The sequence below is a fragment of the Leopardus geoffroyi genome, chromosome D4, assembly GCF_018350155.1.
Source record: "Leopardus geoffroyi isolate Oge1 chromosome D4, O.geoffroyi_Oge1_pat1.0, whole genome shotgun sequence".
Taxonomy (NCBI): Eukaryota; Metazoa; Chordata; class Mammalia; order Carnivora; family Felidae; genus Leopardus; species Leopardus geoffroyi.
In genome coordinates, this window is record NC_059342.1 from 23,198,309 (window position 1) to 23,214,624 (window position 16,316).

The 16,316-nt window shown below is 46.1% G+C and overlaps 1 long non-coding RNA gene across 1 annotated transcript; it reads right to left on the minus strand.

The window, feature by feature from the left end:
- Window positions 1–7,712: 7,712 nt before the first annotated feature.
- LOC123592858 lies at window positions 7,713–14,576 on the minus strand. The gene is made up of 3 exons (XR_006709983.1): window positions 14,264–14,576; window positions 9,015–9,144; window positions 7,713–8,411 (listed from the first exon to the last, which is right to left on the minus strand). It is a non-coding gene; the product is annotated as an uncharacterized LOC123592858 (long non-coding RNA).
- Between the last annotated feature and the right edge of the window lie 1,740 nt (window positions 14,577–16,316).

Below are 16,316 nucleotides of genomic sequence, written 5' to 3' on the forward strand. Positions count from 1 at the left end.
TTGGGTGTCTGTGGCCAAGACTGATTCATCAGAGATGGAATGCAGGCAAGTCCAATAAGGAGATGATACAGGGCTTAATTTCAACAGTCTGTAATATAAATAATGAAGCTAGTTGTAAGGGGTACAACTATTAAATGACTAGCTAGCATGGGGAGATGAATACATATACACCATCAACAAGAATGACATTATTGTTAAAAAAGGGATGGAGATGTCAATAGGTATTTTGGTGGAACGTTACCAATTATGCAGGGAAAAACTAATGAAACTTTTCATGGAAGAAGTAACCACAGGTGTGATTCAAAATACTCCAAATGGTATTGTTACATATAATTACAATTGTGCTCATGAGACGTTATGCTAAAGAGAAGCCCGCTTCCTAGATTAAGATGAGTTTGGTCTGTGGGCTGTGATTCAGCATTACTGCTCTGTAACAAAGGAATAATTAAAATTGTGGGGAGGGGCACCTGGGTGGCTCAGGCCAACCAGTTGGTCCGACTCTTGATTTCAGCACAGGTCATGCTCTTGTGGCTCATGAGATCGAGGCCCCCATCAGGCTGGAGGCTGCTTGGGATTCTCCCTCTTCTTCTCTACCCCTCCCCCGCTCATGCTCACAAGCCCTCTGTCCCTCAAAATAAAGTTTAAAAAAAAAACAAAAAACAAACGTTGAGGGGAGAGGTGGCATTAGGCAGAGAGAAGAGGGAGCCTCAGGGTGAGACACCGTATGGGTAGAAGAGACCCTCTAGGGCATGAATAGCCTAAGAGGGATATGGGGAAATAAAAGAATTACTGAAGGATTTTAAGTTGTTTGCCACAGGTCCATGGGGCGCCATGCCCTCGTCTCCCTCTTTGTCATGCTTTCTGTTCTTTGGTAGAGGCTACTCTGCTCTCTTATGCTCTTTGGTGAGTGTGGATTCTTTTGAGGAAATATGGGGGGTAGGTCTGCCTCTCAGTATATTTCTCAGTTCATAAAAGTAAAAATGCACTACTGGGGAAAACTGCAGCTCAAGGCAGAGTAGATGTTGGGGATGTGGATCTCTGGGCATAGCAAACCTTCGGCGACAATGTGGGGTCCAAAAGGAGATCACCAAGCAGTAAAAAGGGTCTCAGGTAATATCAGGGAAACAGGTGGAATATGATGATTTCACTGAGGTAAATATATGAAAGGGTGAATAGGTGGAGTTGGAAGGTAAGTTGAGGCATCTAAGAGATCATGGAAGGATGGACAGATTTGCTGGCCTGGACGATGGGGGAGGAGTTGCGTGTGGGTTTCTCTTTCCTGTGTTGTCCCCTCCCCTACCCTCAAGAACCTTTGGTGTCTGTACTAAAGCTTTGTGATGTGGGCCTGGAACTCTAGTCTACAACATGTACTCTCAATGCCCAGCTGCCCGAGGCAGCAATACCTTTCCAATGCTGTGAACCATCTTTGTCTGAGAGGCCTTACTGCACCATGGCTGAACTCCAATTGAACTTGCTAGCTATCCCCATCCTTGCCCTCCTGAGTGGGGTGGGGTCCTTCTTCTGATGCTGTTACCTAAAGAGGAATCCGTGTTTGCCAATATTCTGGAAGCACAGAGACATCAATCAGGGAAATAGAGTAGAGTCTGTCAGAGATAATAAATCTTCCTTTACAAATAGATGCCTTCCAAGCTATCAACTTCCAACTACTGCTTTTGCTGAATCTTACACATTAAGCTCTATTAAAATTTTTTTTAATGTTTATTTTTGAGAGAGAGACAGAGACAGAGACACAGAGAGAGAATAAGTGCGCTCAAGTGGGGGAGGGACAGATAGAGGGAGACACAGATTCCAAAGCAGGTTCTTGGCTCTGTGCTGTCATCACAGAGCCTTACTCTGGGCTGAAATTCACAAGCCATGAGCCCATGATCTGAGCTGAAGGCAGTCACTTAACCACCTGAGCCACCCAAGCACCCTGATTAAGTTGTATTTTAATTTTCATTTAGTGTAAATTATTGTAAATTTCATTTAGTGTAATTTCCATTTAGTGTTTTTGGTTTTCAGCAAGCATTATATATGATTCCATTTTCTCACCATGTTTTTTTTTTTTTTTTTTTTTTGCACAATTACTGTGTGTTAAAAACATTTTATTTTACTTAAGAGAGAGAAAAAGCACACACAGTAGGGGGAGGGAAGAGAGAGACTGAATCTCAGGAAGGCTCTACGCTCAGTGCACAGCTCGATGAAGAACTTGATCTTCTGACCTACCGATCTTCCGGATGCTTCACCTACTGAGTCACCCAGGCGCTTCTATAAAAAATATTTTCATGGTTGCCCTAGAGTTTGTAACATGCATGTACAACTTTCATATAATATTATACCACTTAATAGGTAGTGCAGGAATTTCCAATTCCTCCTGTCAGTTGTAACACTGATGTCATTCACTTATCCATACACTATAATCACCCAACACATTATTGTTATTATTCTTGGGTCAATTGAGAATAAGACAAAGAACAGTTTTATTTTATCTTCCTTCACCTATTGTAGATGTATTTTCCTTCTCCCTGAAGAACTTCTTTTAACATTCTGCAGGGCAGGTCTGCTGCTGCTGAATTTCCTCAGCTTTTCTTTGTCTGACTTCCTACTTCTCTTTCATTTTTGAAGGATAATTTCACTACATACAAAATTCTTGATTGGTGGTTTTTTCTTCCAAACTAAATTTCAACACTAAATATTTCACTCCAATCTCTTACTTGTATGGCTTATGACAATAGGTCGTAATTCTTATCTTTTTTCCTAGAGGTGGGGTTTTTATTTTCTTCTGAATTCTTTAAATATTTTATCTTTTGCTTTCCTACAGTTTGAAAATGATATGTCCAGGTATAGTTTATTTTTATTTTATTTTAGTTTTTTAGTAATTCCCTGCTTGGTGTTCTCTGAGCTTCTACAATGTTTGGGTATTCTGGATTTCAGCTTTAAAAAAATTATTTTTCTCTTTGATTTTCAGCATGGAACATTTCTACTGCCATATCTTCAAACTCAGTTGTTCTTTCCTGGACCATATGCAACCTTCAGATGAGTCAATCAAAGGCATTTTACATCTGTCATAGTGTTTTTGTTTTCTAACATTTCCTTTTGATTCGTAGAGTTTCTCATATCTATGCTTACGTTCCCCATGTGTTCTTATGTGTTGTCTCCTTTTTCCCAGGAGAGCCCGTAAGATCTTGGGGCAGGGGATATGATTAAATGTCTGTCTTTTAATAGGCCTGTGCCCCTTACTTGTGATGTTCACAAGTGTTTTGAAGATGGTTTGTTTTTTCCTACTCCATAGATGAGACAAGAAGGCTAGATGGGCTGCCTTAGTTGCATAATTTACCTTCTCCCATGTGGTAGTCTTTTTCCCCTACTGAGCAGGCTTATGTTATGGAGAACTCTGAGAATATTTCACAATGTTTCAAAATGGTTAATTTTCTCTCAAACCCTATACTCCCTGGCCAGAAACATGAACATTGTTTTCATAGCTCTTTAGTGTGAGAACCAGGTGGGGTTCCTGGTAATAAAACTTATGAATAAGCGGGGGTCCCCATTAGATTGTGACGCCAGGAGTTTCTTACCCTCATGCTAGCCCACATGCATCCTCCAGCAATTTGTCAAAGTGTCTATTCAAGTGTTCCCAGAAGGAGAGCAATCCCCAGTCTCCAGTGGTTTCTGTCCCAGGTAAGCTGATCTTAGCTATGATTCTGTGCATTCACACTCTCTGAGGATTTAGGGTAGTGGTTCCTACTATGGCTGCAAGCAAAGTCATTGATTCTCAGTTTGCTTCTTTCAAAGACTGAAGTGATGACTCCAGGCTTTTTTTTTTTTAACTGTGAGAATTGGAACCAGAAGTTGTCCTTCAGAGAATAACTCTTTACTTTCCTGTTCTTCATCCCACATTCTTAATGAGTTTGGCTGGGTCAGAGAGACACCTAAAATGGGAATGTTTAAAGAAGAGACATTCACTCCTCTAGGAAAAGAGATCTGGCAGGGCTACGGGTTAAGAAATGACTAAGATTTCCACTCGAAGCTCACAAACTATCTGGATGTGGTGACAGGTCTTGGGCAAAATCCCAAACACAGTGATTCCGTATTCCTGGATTGGGTTATTTAGAGAGTATGGGATCTGTGAAAGAGAACAAAGCTCACTCGCACTCGATGGAGAGTTCCATCCCATGTCAAGCCTCACTCGACCAAGCCTTCCTTCATGTTGGGCTGGTTCTCTGAAAGCCTCTGAGGAGAGACTGGGTTCTGAGCTGTGTCCTACAATACATGGTCGTACCTCAGGGAGCACAGATGTGACTGCTGGCCTCCGTGTCTGTGTCCTCATTGCACAAAGGACTTCTGGCTGAGACTATCAAGTGTGGACCTCATACACAAAATCCTTCCTTGAGTTTTTCAAAATAGCAAATATTGAAAACGTTTCATCACCTTTAAAAATTGATAAAAGCAGGAACCACAAAATTGTTACTGAAAATAGAGTCATAGCAGTCGTGGATATTAAATTTCCCTGTTTCCCAGAGAGAAGAGAGACGGACAAGTGAGTGACAAGTGAGTCACTCTCCAAGTGAGAGACAGACAAGCTCCCCATTCTCTCATTTTTGTTCTAGCATCAGGGCAGAGCCAAGAGGAGGAGGAAAGGTGGGACACTGAACGGTAAGGTTCTGACTATTCCACCTGAGCTCTCCAAGGGTGACCCTTTCTGTCCTTTCCATGAGGTCCCTAGTCCATGATCTCTGAGGACATCATTTGCTAGATATTGTCCCTCTCAGAAAAGAAGGGCCTCAGAGAAAAGTCTCAGAGAAAGGCAGTCAGGGGCTAAGACCCTTCTCAGCTTTCCTTGCTCTGCCCATCCCTGAGCACAAAGCAGTGATAGAACTGGTCAATGGGTGTTGCCCAAGGTGGCCGAGTGACTGTCAAGAGTCAGAACTTCTGTCTCCTGTCTTTGTGAAAGACTGGAGACATCATTCCTATTCAGATTCCTCTTGAAAGTAATCATTGACCTATGTCCCTCATAGAGTTTTTTTCAAGATCACATGGGATATTATATATGAAAGTCCATTGTGAACGATATAACACCACACCTATGTGAGTCTTGTTGTTATCACTGACTATGTGATCTTATATTCTCATTCTTGGGGCTCTCCAAATCCAATCTACCAAGTGCATCTCTTAAAGGACACTGTACTCGGCCTCTCATAATATCTCCTGCTTCGACCTTCACCAATCTCCTGGTTTCCCAGGTTGGAGAACTTGCCAGAACGAAGTTGAGGAGATAAGAAAGGTGATTTCTCTTCTGCAAAGGTGACTAAACATTACCTTCTTTCCTGACACCCCCCCCCCCACCGTTTTTAGCAGAGTCTATGAATTTCTAGGGCTTCAGGGAAGTCTGGGGTTGTCATGGGATAGAAAATCCTCAGAGTCAGAATGGGAAAGCCTTCGGGATGGGGGGTGGCACTACTTTTGCCAGAATTGCCAGAGCCACATATGTTTCTTTTGGCCGTGGCTGCAGCTTTGTACCTCCTGTCTCCTGCAGCCCCCTGTGCCGGCATCATGATACCATGCACTTTCGTCAACTGTTATGTCCAGACCCCTTCTGCGAGGTGTGTAATAGTACAACAGCTGAGGTCAATCGGCTGCTGTTCCTGGAGGTCCTGGAAGACGGTACTCTCTCTGTGATCCCCTTGGCTGCCACAGCTCCTGTGACAGTCTCATCATTCTGTCCATCCCCTGCCTTCACAGCAGTCCCTCCAGGAGACCTAAAACCAGCCCTTTTGCCTGAGCCATCCCCACCACCCCCTCCCTTTTCTCACCTAAGGTTTCTTATCCTCATGACCAGGTCACTCTCTGCCACCAGAGTCTTCTCCTCCTTTGAGTTCCAGATTCCCAGTGGGCCATTCTACACCCCAACCCACTGCCTTTCCCCCTCTCCTACTACATGACATTCAGAAAGGGGGTCCTATTGCCCAAGCCGAGTCCACTTTACCTCTGAATACCATCTTTTCTCTTGACCCCACCTTTTTCCAAGACATCAACCTCTTACCACGTCTGTTCCAGACAAAGAATCCCACTGATTCATTTGCTCATCATCACTAAAATGGATAAAATTTGCTCATCATCACTAAAATGGAAAACACAAATCAAAAAAGACAATGGTGGGTAGGGTTTGCTGCCAGATTACCATTCTGGAGCCTTCCTTTCTCGATCCAAATAACCGACGGCTGCTAGAGGCCCATATTATAAGATTTCGGAGGAGTCAGAGGTGGGGTCTATTGCTCAGGGTTCTTGAATCCATAAAATTCTATATGTTGAGAGAAGCCACAACATGGCCTCTTCCCCAATTAGACATTCCCTCTCAGCCATGCATATTTCTCTGGTGGATTCCAAAGCTGAGTTTTCTAACCCCCGTGAGAGGAGCTCTAAAACTTTTCATGGCAACGGGATGAGAACACCAAATTCAGTCCCCATCCTGGATCATTCTCTCCCTGCCATGTCACCTATGGGCAATGAAGGACAGAGGGCCCTGAAAGCATCACTCTCTGACACCAACCATGAGCTTGCAGAGGTTATCCAGACAGCTGCGTATGGAAGTCAGACTTTCCAGTCCCCTACACACAGCATCATAGCTTAAGTGAGACAGAGGGAGGCTGTACCAGACAGCAGACGTGGCCCAGAGGTGCCCCCAAAGCAAGCTGAAGGTGGACATGAGCCAAAGGATGAGAATGTGAGTCCTGGCGATGGAACTGAAATGGCTCAGGGCAGAGTGATGGTGCAGAAGAATTTAGACCATTTTGCAAAGCACAACTTGTCCAGGGGCGTATTCAACACCGAGGAGCTGTGTACTCTTCAATCCCAATCTTGTGAAGTCTTGACAACCAGTGAGTTGGAAAGCTCCAAAATGACAAATGTCAATTTGAGTAAGGTAGAAGCTGTGCCGACCACTGAACAGCCCTCACCAAAAACACTGGCTCCCCAAGATTCTAAACTATCAGACCTTAAAAGACAGCTCCTTAGTGAGTTAAAGTTGAAACTGTAGAGGGAGGACCACAATCAAGCTCAAGCATGGATGCCACTGGCATGCCCCTTACTTCTGACAGCTTGACGTCCAAGGCCTCACTGACTCAGTCCCAGAGTGACTGTAGTGGGGATATGGGAGCCTCCCAGGTGCCGCATGTCCACTTGGAGGACAACACAGCACGGAGCAGCAGCAGGAGTCCTGGCCCTCTAAGCTGGTCTTAGGTGAGTGCCAGCCTAAGAATTTTCCACAAAGAAAAAGTGCAGAGAAAGTGAGACCTCAGGGTTCCAACGCAGGAAAATGTAGAAGGGAGGATTCAGGGGTAGGGACATCCGTAGCCAGAAAGAAGAGCCACCGTATTGAGGACAGAAAATTAGAGAGTGCTCCCTCACCTCTGTCACAGAACGAACAGTTTCTTCCCGAGAGTTACTTCAGAAAAAAGATGAGGCAATGTATCAAGTGGATCAAGGCCATGAAAAAAATCACAAAGCAGGAAAGTTGCTAGCACCGAGACTCAGTTGAAAGTGTGACTGACTGCTCTTGTGAGTGCTGGGCCTCCTGAAGCTCATGAGCTCATGACTGCCACTGGGAAGATCCTAGGCGTGAAGGTGGCAGGTAGGTGTGAATCTGAGGCCTCAGAGTTAAGCCAGCAGAAGGAAGAACTCCAGGCCCAGGCAGGGCCTGACAAGAGGCATCCCTCCAACTATCAGGCTTTCTCTGACACACCACACGGCAAACGGGCCAGGATCGAGTTCTGTAGCCAAGAAGCCGTCTCTGCGAACAGAAGTGTCTTACAAGTGTCAGGCAGAACAGACACAGGACCGGAATTCCCCAGAAAGTTGGGGCCTTCAAGAAGCAGCTATTAACTCCAAGCCAACTCGCTTCTTCTCTGTCCTCCAGGGAGCCCGTACATCACCTAGGCCCCACCTGTGTGCATCAAGTATGCCAGGTCCTTGCAGCCCCCCTCACCGCTGATGAAAGTACTGTGTTCGGAGATTTGACGCTTCTATTCAAGCAGAAAATGCTTCTCCAGCACTTTGAGGGAGAAGAAATTTCCCTAAAGAAATCGTTTAGGTCTTGTTGAGAAAGCCTTACAGTTTTCACAATAACATATCCTCTGATCAGAACAATCTTTCTTCAGCACAACCAAGAATATTAATCCTCCTCAATAAACGTTTGCTCTAATAGAGAGTGGGGGTGTTTCTGTGTAGTGCACTGGGATTGTGGGGTGGTGGTGTATAGGAGGGGGGACTTGTGCTTTGGGAAAGGAAGAAGTGAGTTCAGCTCTTACCGATTTCCTCTTTGGGCTTCTACATCCATACTGGTCCCTTGTAAGAAGCCTGACAGTGGCCTTCTCAGTTTTATCCCGGGGCCCTTTATTTGACCCTGCTCAGGTGTCCTGTATTTAAAACGTAGAATTTTTTTCATAAGAAGTACAAAAGGCTTACTCTGAAAATGTTCAGGCCTTCACCAAGTGAGAAAACCCCTTAAAGTCCACACCTTGGCTCCCCACCTGTTTGTTCATCTGCTCCCAAACTATCCTGACATATATATAGCTGTAGGGTGCAATGAGGTACTATGGCATGTAGGCGTCACCTCCCGGAGACTACTCAGGGCTTATGAGAGCACAGGGATACCATTTTGGCCTGAGAGAACACAAGATCATCTTTGAGCATGAAGACAGCACCTCCAGGATGTTGTCAGGGAAGCTGTGCTCCTATATGGTGCCTGCTTTCCCAGACATGCTACATTTTACACCAAAGTGACAGTAATTTAGAGGTGCATTAGTTATGAATTGCTGTGTAATGGATATCCCAAAATTTAGTGGCTTAAAAACACATATTTGTCATCTGACCATTTTTGTGGGTCAGAATCTCAGGCTAGGCCTATCTGGATTTTCTGCTTCAGGGTCTCTCAGAAGGCTGTCATTAAGGTGTCAGCTGAGGCTAGGTTCTCATGTGAAGGCGTGCCTGGGGAAGGACCCACTTCTGTATTCACTTACAATTGTTGGCAGGATGCATGCCTCAAAGCCTGTTGGCTTGAGGTCCTCAATACCCTGTTGGCCCTGGGTGGGAGTTCGCTGGTTCCTGGTCACGTGGGTTTCTCTGACACAGCAACTTCCTTCATCAAAACTAGGAGAGAGTTTGCAAACAAGACAGAAGTTATAATCTTTTACAAACTAATAATGGAAGTGGCATCCCATTACCTTTCCTTTGTTCTGTTGGAGACAAATCACTAAGGTCAACCAGTGCTCAAGGGGAGGGGTAATTACACACAATTGTAAACTTCAGGAGGTGGGGATCATTGCAATCTTAGGAGTCTTCCTAAGGCAAGGGTTCCTTCTTGGACACCCTACTCAGTTCTCTGAAGCAAAAGGGGCCAAAGGTGCCAACTGGATCCTTCTCCTCATCCATATCCATGTCCTCAAGGTCAAAGCTGTTTAATGGCTACATGGAATGGCAGCTGGTAACAAAACATCCAACAGATTGGAGCATCCAAAGAAGGAAGAACAGGTGATACAGAGGTAAAGTTGGTGTGGGGTCATCCTGAAAGGTAAAGTAAAATGAACACTTGCAAGCACCTGACTCCCCAGCATTCAGACTTAAGAGGGGAAGAAAGCTTAGGTGCATTATGGCTCATCCTATCTCTACCACTTTCTCCACTTTGCCCTAGCTCCCAGGCCTTAGGGCTAAAGAAGTAACCTTCAGCTTCTGTAGATATAGACAAACTGAGAGAGGAAGCAAACCCTACAGGCTGCAAGATTCAATTCCTGTTATTAATATATTTAGTATAGCACATCTCTGAGTTCAAATTCGATTCTTCAACCTAGCACATCAGAGAGAATGAGTTGCCCAATTGATGGGAAAGCTAGCACTGGGATCTTAGAACATCTTGGGATGTAACTCCCATCTTGGGATATCTTCCATGTACCTATGGCTTGAGGACTTCTAACCAAAGGAGATGTGGTGGTTTAAAGGGGTTGAGTCAATGGCCTGGGGTCACATGACAAGTCACACCTAGTGTCCATTGCCTCCATTCTGAGAAAATATTGAATGAGTTAACGAGACAGATTTGCATACTCAGAACATCCAGGACGTCATCTGTCTAAATGATATGGTAGTACCATCCATGAATGATCTTATACTTTTGTTCGGCTTCTAGGATTACTGTCCCTTCTTCACATTCTTGTTCCTATAGGAAAGCATTACTGTCATAAAAAGCAAGAAATTGTATTTGCTGAAAAATGACTGGACAGATGATCAATTTTTCCAGAAAAAGATGTGCTTTGTGCCTACTCTCAAGTATCGCTGTGTTACGAGAAGCCGGGGGAGTCTCATTTACATGGTATAGTGTTGCGCCTCGAGAATTTTCACTGACTTATAATGCAGTGGGAATGGGCTACCTGAATCTTTACAACCTTAAATCTAACTCCAAACCTAATGTCAGGGTTGCCAAAATGCATGAATTGATTGGTACGTTGATACGGATTGGGCACGGGGACCCCAGATCCCAGCTTCAGGCACTGGGAACTTTTCTGCTGTCAGGTGCCGCCTAAGGCAATCAAGTTCATAGAGGCAGCCTTCAGAGGGATTAACATTGAGAACTGTGTCCCAATCAGCAGTCGCAGTGAAGGAGCTCAGGCCTCGAGAAGGGGCTCTTCTCTTGAGGCTTTTCCCCTAGGACCCCATTGGCCCTGGATCAGAGACTAAATCAGGGTATTTTCCTGTGTCCCAAGGGCACATACGGTCTTCATTAGGCAGGCGAAGTGGCAGGTTCAGAGACTTGTGGAGGCTGCTTCCTTCTCTCCCAGGCGACTCAAGGTCTGTTCCTTCCTTCATAGGTGGGGTTGGGGAGCAGGGAAAGAACCGATTATTACAGAAGTGTATCAGTGGGGGCGCCCGGGCTGTTGAGTTGCTTGAGCATCTGACTTCAGCTCAGGTCATGATCTCATGGTTCGTGAGTTTGAGCCCCACGTCGGGCTCTGTGTGGACAGCTCAGAGCCTGGAGCCTGCTTAGGATTCTGTGTCTCCCTTTCTCTCTGCCCTTCCCCGCTTGGGCTCAGTCTCTCTCTGTCTCACAAATAAATGAACATGAAATAATAATTAAGTGAAGCAGTGCTTCCCCCTGGGGTGGAGGCTGGGCTGGCAATGACAAGAGTGGGTCATTTTCCTCTGTAGGGATTCTTTCCAAGTTTGGGTAACCTTCATTTGAGGCAGGATAATTTACCAAACTATTGAATGCTTCCTCTCTATTCCCTGTCAGGGGTGACTCCAAAAGGAATAAAAAGTTAACATCCCCTGTAGTCTTACAGGAAGCTCTGGGCTTCTCCTCTCAGGGGTCACAAATGGTCTTCATGTTTTCTGACCCCAAAGAGAAGCTGCGAGGCACGTATCGCACAGTCCTCTCAAGACTCTCATAAGTGAGATGACAATCTGGCCAAGTGTCCTCAGGAGAGAGGATAGACGGGATGACAGAAGTGCTAGGCTGAAAGGAGAGTTGCTTAAGGTACCAGTGGTCCAGCGACTTGATCATAATGATGTAAAGATGTGTTCCTTACGTAGATGGTTCTGTGAGGAAGTTCTCTAGGAGACAAGACAATTCTTTCAAAGGATGAAATGATGTTTGCTGAGACGATGAATCATCAAGCCCCATTTTTTGGGAGCTGCCACAAAACACCACATTGCCAGCGCTCTGAATAGAGGCTATACAACCAGCGGCCTTTCAATGGGCCAAATGAGCTTGGACAATGACCATCCCAGTAGCAACCATGGTGGGCTTAATCACAGAGGCTCTTTGGTATATACTTACTTGCCTGATAGCGAATATTTGCTTGATAGCAAAATCCTCCCCCACCAACCCCACTGACAGCCATGACTAATATAGGATGACTTCCTTTGACACGGGGGCTTTGAACAAGATTTAATTTAATTCCGAAAAATTAGGCAATGCTTATTGCACTTCAATTTTGCAAAACATGCTTTTATGTGTATTTTCCCATTTAATATTTACGATCCTTCAAAGTGGGTTTCTTAATCCCCTCTTGTAGAAGGGCAATCTGGAGGACAGAGAAGGTAATATATACTTAGTGTGCTAGCATGGGAAGAGGGAGCTAGGATGGAGAGTGCCCTTGCACTGTGAGGAATTATTTGGCTGTCAATGACAGCAAAAACAATGGGACTGACTTAAGAAAGAGAATCTGTTGACTCGGGTACCTGAGAAAATCTAGCAGTAAGGCTGGCGTCAGGCAGGAGGGTTCAAGTTGGGGCTCAGTTGATGCCATCAAGGTTCAGTTTGTATCCGTTTCTTGGCACTAGATTCTGGACTGACTTTCTGTCTGTCATTTTGTACCTTTACGTGTACTTCTCAAGCACTAAGTAGAGCTGAAAATGGGTTGTCTCTCTCATAGTCCCTGCAAAAGTCCCATTGTGCCTTACTGTCTCCAGCTGGGTCACATGCCATCCCTGACCAGTCACTGCTGCCAAAAAGCATAAAACCATCTTTTGAGTTTTACATCCAACTTAAAAGAAGACTGTCTGGGAAAGACAACTCCATCTTTACATGGACTGAGACTGAGAATGAGAATGGGGTTAATTCCCTGGGGGTCAACAGAGGGACTATTTCCAGAAGGTGAGTGAATGCTGGGTGTCAAAAGAAAACCAGATCGGCTACATCCCTCTCTCTCACTGCCCCAGTTCTGCCTGCTTGTCCAGAGTTATGCCACTGACTAATGCTTGGGAGTTGCAGGAAATGCTGATTCTGCACAGACCCTGGGACAGGCCAGAAGTGGGATGGGGCCCAGGACAGGAACTTGAGGTGGCAGCAATCAGTCAGAGGCCCCAACATCCATGTGGACAGACCATCCCATAATCTGTCCTCTCACTGTCTACCCCTTCTCATCCTAGAGCCCTTTACCTGCATTCCAGTCTAGTTGTGGCCGTAGCCCAGAACTTATCACCGGGAACACTTCTGCCACCTGAAAAAGCAGTCTGACATTCCACCGGTTTTATTCTTTCAGTTTATGCCCTCAGTATGCCAATTCTTCAACCTATTCAGCAGGAACTACAAGCCACTTTATGTGTCTCCCCGGGCATCTGACAGCGTTTTTCTTCATTTCTTCCCTCTCCAAGGAAAACTTCGTGGTCCACCACTGAATCCCAAACCTAAAGAGCTCCACTCTCAACAGCCTTCCCCACTTGCCTTTCATCTGTCACCCTTGCCAAAGTCAGTTCTGTCCTTTTTAGACCCGTCTTCCGATAAGGGGCTGACCCCTCTTGGATAAAATCGCACAAGAAAGTAACTGATGCCACCATAAATGTTCCATACCAATGGGCAGCGCCAACACTGCCTGAAGACAACCCTTCATTCCCTCGGTGTTTACTGTGTACTGGGCTTCCTTCTAAGCATTGGGGGCACACGGGGAAGGAAACAAAGCTCCCTGTCTTCGGGGAGCTTCTAGGAGGGTTCCTCAGTCAATTCTCTTGCCTAAGCGCTCAAAACGGTTTCACTGGCCTACAATTTCTCCACAATCCCCACTCGTCCAGCATGTGTGCTGGATCACCACAGGGAAATGAGAAGTCACTGGATCTTTTCATCGCTAGCAGGTATCAAAGAGTAACAAAACCAAAACGTGAATCCCCATCCCTTCTTTCCTCTTTCCTTCCTATTATACTGTGAAGGGTTCCCCGGGGATCTGTCCCCGCTTCCCAATTTACAACACTTTTCCCACTGTGCTGGAATATTTGGCTTAGTCATCTGCTTTTCCAGAGGACCGAACCATGCGTACCTCACCACAGTCTGGCTGGCAGACGCAACGGAGCTGGAAACCCTCGGGCGGGAAGTAGGAGCAAAGGGAGGCTTTTCGCAGGGGAGGTCGGTCTGGCCTTGGGCCACGTGCACAGGCCAGTCACACCCCGGGGCGGCTCCGCCCCCAAAGCGAGCTGCACCCAGAGCCGGTCCACGTCCTGTTAAGGACACGCCCAGAGGCGTGGCGACGTCCAGAAGAGCCAGGCAGCGGAGCGAGTAGGGCCCAGGGAGTCACACGCGGGGGCGGCTCCGTGCCCAAAGGGAGCGGCACCAAGGGCGGGGCCACGTCCTGTTGGGGACAGGCACAGAGGCGTGGCGACGTTCAGGGCTAGCCATATCAGGGGCGAAGGGTCCCCGGAGCCACCCCCAGGGGCGTCCCCGAGAGGTTGTGGTGTTTGCCCTGGCGATGGCGGCCATGTTGGGCAGTCTAACGGTTAGCCCTCTCACCTCAGACTTCTGGAATCTGTGTCCATCACTTCTGGAAGGCGAGAGTTTTATTTGCCTCAAAGATAGATTTTGACGAAGGTTTCTGGATGGTGGAAGGACCTTGTCTCCTGCGCTGACAGAGGGATCCTTCCCAAAGTCTGCCATTTCCATCCTGGCGGTTGCTCCTTCAGGCCGCGCGACCCCTGACTCCCTCCCACAGGAGGCTGCTGCCTGGGAAAACGTGCTGACGCCCGGGGGTGGGGCTGCGCCTGGGCCGCGGGGCCCCTGTTGCCGAGGTCACTGGATGGCGCTTGCGCGGGTGAACCTAGTGTGGAATATAGCAGCGATGTTGGCTGATGTCAAGACGTCACTTTACACCAGCTGCCTGGTCTTGGCCAAGAAGCCTTTCTCAGACGTCATCTCTAGGTGCAGAGATAAAATATCTCATAGGGGTGGTCCTGAGGCCTGGAATGATCAAATGAAGTTTTGAGTAGTGTTAAGGGCCGATGTTACTGCACGGGTTGGGGGTGCAGATGGTGACCACGTGGGCCTTGCAGCCCCTAGACGCCAGTGCCTTGGAAATGCCTGCACCAGTCAGGAGAGTGAGGCTTCAAGATGCAAGTTCATACACTAAATTAGGAATCCTCATTTCTGATTCCCTGTGAAACCGGTAACTGGTAGGATGCTCACAGTCTGCTAGTTGTTTTCAAAGGAGCCACAAGAGCTTTAATTGCTGCTTGGACCTAGGGGTGAGTGTAGTGGGAATGGTTTGGGCGAACCCCAGGTGTAAGCCAATGGAGGCGTTCTGCATGGAGAGGAAGAGGCAGAACCTTCTTTTGGCCTTGCAAGATCAGGGATAGCAGAACGTGAGTGTCTCCATGAAGCGGATATCATGTTTTTTATTAGGCAGAAACTCTCAGGTAATGGCCCTAAATTGCAGGTATTGATATATTGATGCCTCTGTGTGTCCTGGTTCCGTGTTGGGAAGCGTCACCATGTTTATCGTAGTAGGAGGTGGAAGAGAATCGTATTTGTGACTATTTCCCCTACTAGAAAGTGCACTGTTAGTGTATTTGGAAGATATGGAAAAGTAGAGGAGAAACCTCATAGATTCCCCGCTTCAAAACAATTACCCTTAACCCTTTAGTGCATCCTAGAGATTTTGCTATGCCTGTTTTTTTTTTTTAATTTTTAATGTTTATTTCATTTTGAGAGACAGAGAATGAGTGAGCAGGGGAGGGGCAGAGACAGAGGCAGAGAATCTAATGCAGCTCCAGGCTCTGAACTGCTAGCAAATAGCTGGACGGGGGGGCTTGAACCCGTGATCTGAACCATGAGATCATGACCTAGGCCAAAGTCCTGCACCCCTTGGTGTGCCTGTTTTTAACGTTGCTTAAATGATATGTAGTCCAAATGAAAAACACTATCATAAACATATTTATGTCATTGTAAACTTTCATAATAGTTGTATGATAACTTTTTATTAAGTGGTAGAATATGAAATTCCACTCTCTGTTGACATTTGGGTGGTTTCTGACTCTGAATTTTTAGTGTTTTGCTTACCATGTTTAGTCATAATTGTGCTTGCTTATAAACCATCCTGTTCCAAACAGCACAAAGCTTTCCTAAATGTCTGATTAACCCAGGAATCTGCCCTGGTCCAAATCCTTTCTCTTTCTCCAGCCTCCTTAGTTATCTGCTCACGTGGTTAGGCGTTTCAGCACTGGTACTCCTCTGATTTTCAAAGCAAGGAAACCCCCTGCTTGCTAACACATCCTCAGTGTAAGATCTTCCAAAGTTAACCTGTTGTCTTCCTTTATCTCCAACCTTCCCTTCCCCAGACGGTCACAGTATCAGCAGCACCTGAACATCCAAAGAAGAAATACAAGAGCCATTTTACATTCCTCCCTCTTCATTTTTCCTGTAGCTACTCAGCTACTACCTAGAGGAACTGGAAAAATATGCTGTGCAGAAAAGTCCTAGAGGTCTCACAATATATGACATCCCTCCCAAATGGAAGGTAAGACCCTTCAGGTCATGAGCTACATTTTTGTATTTAATTTTTAATTGTGTT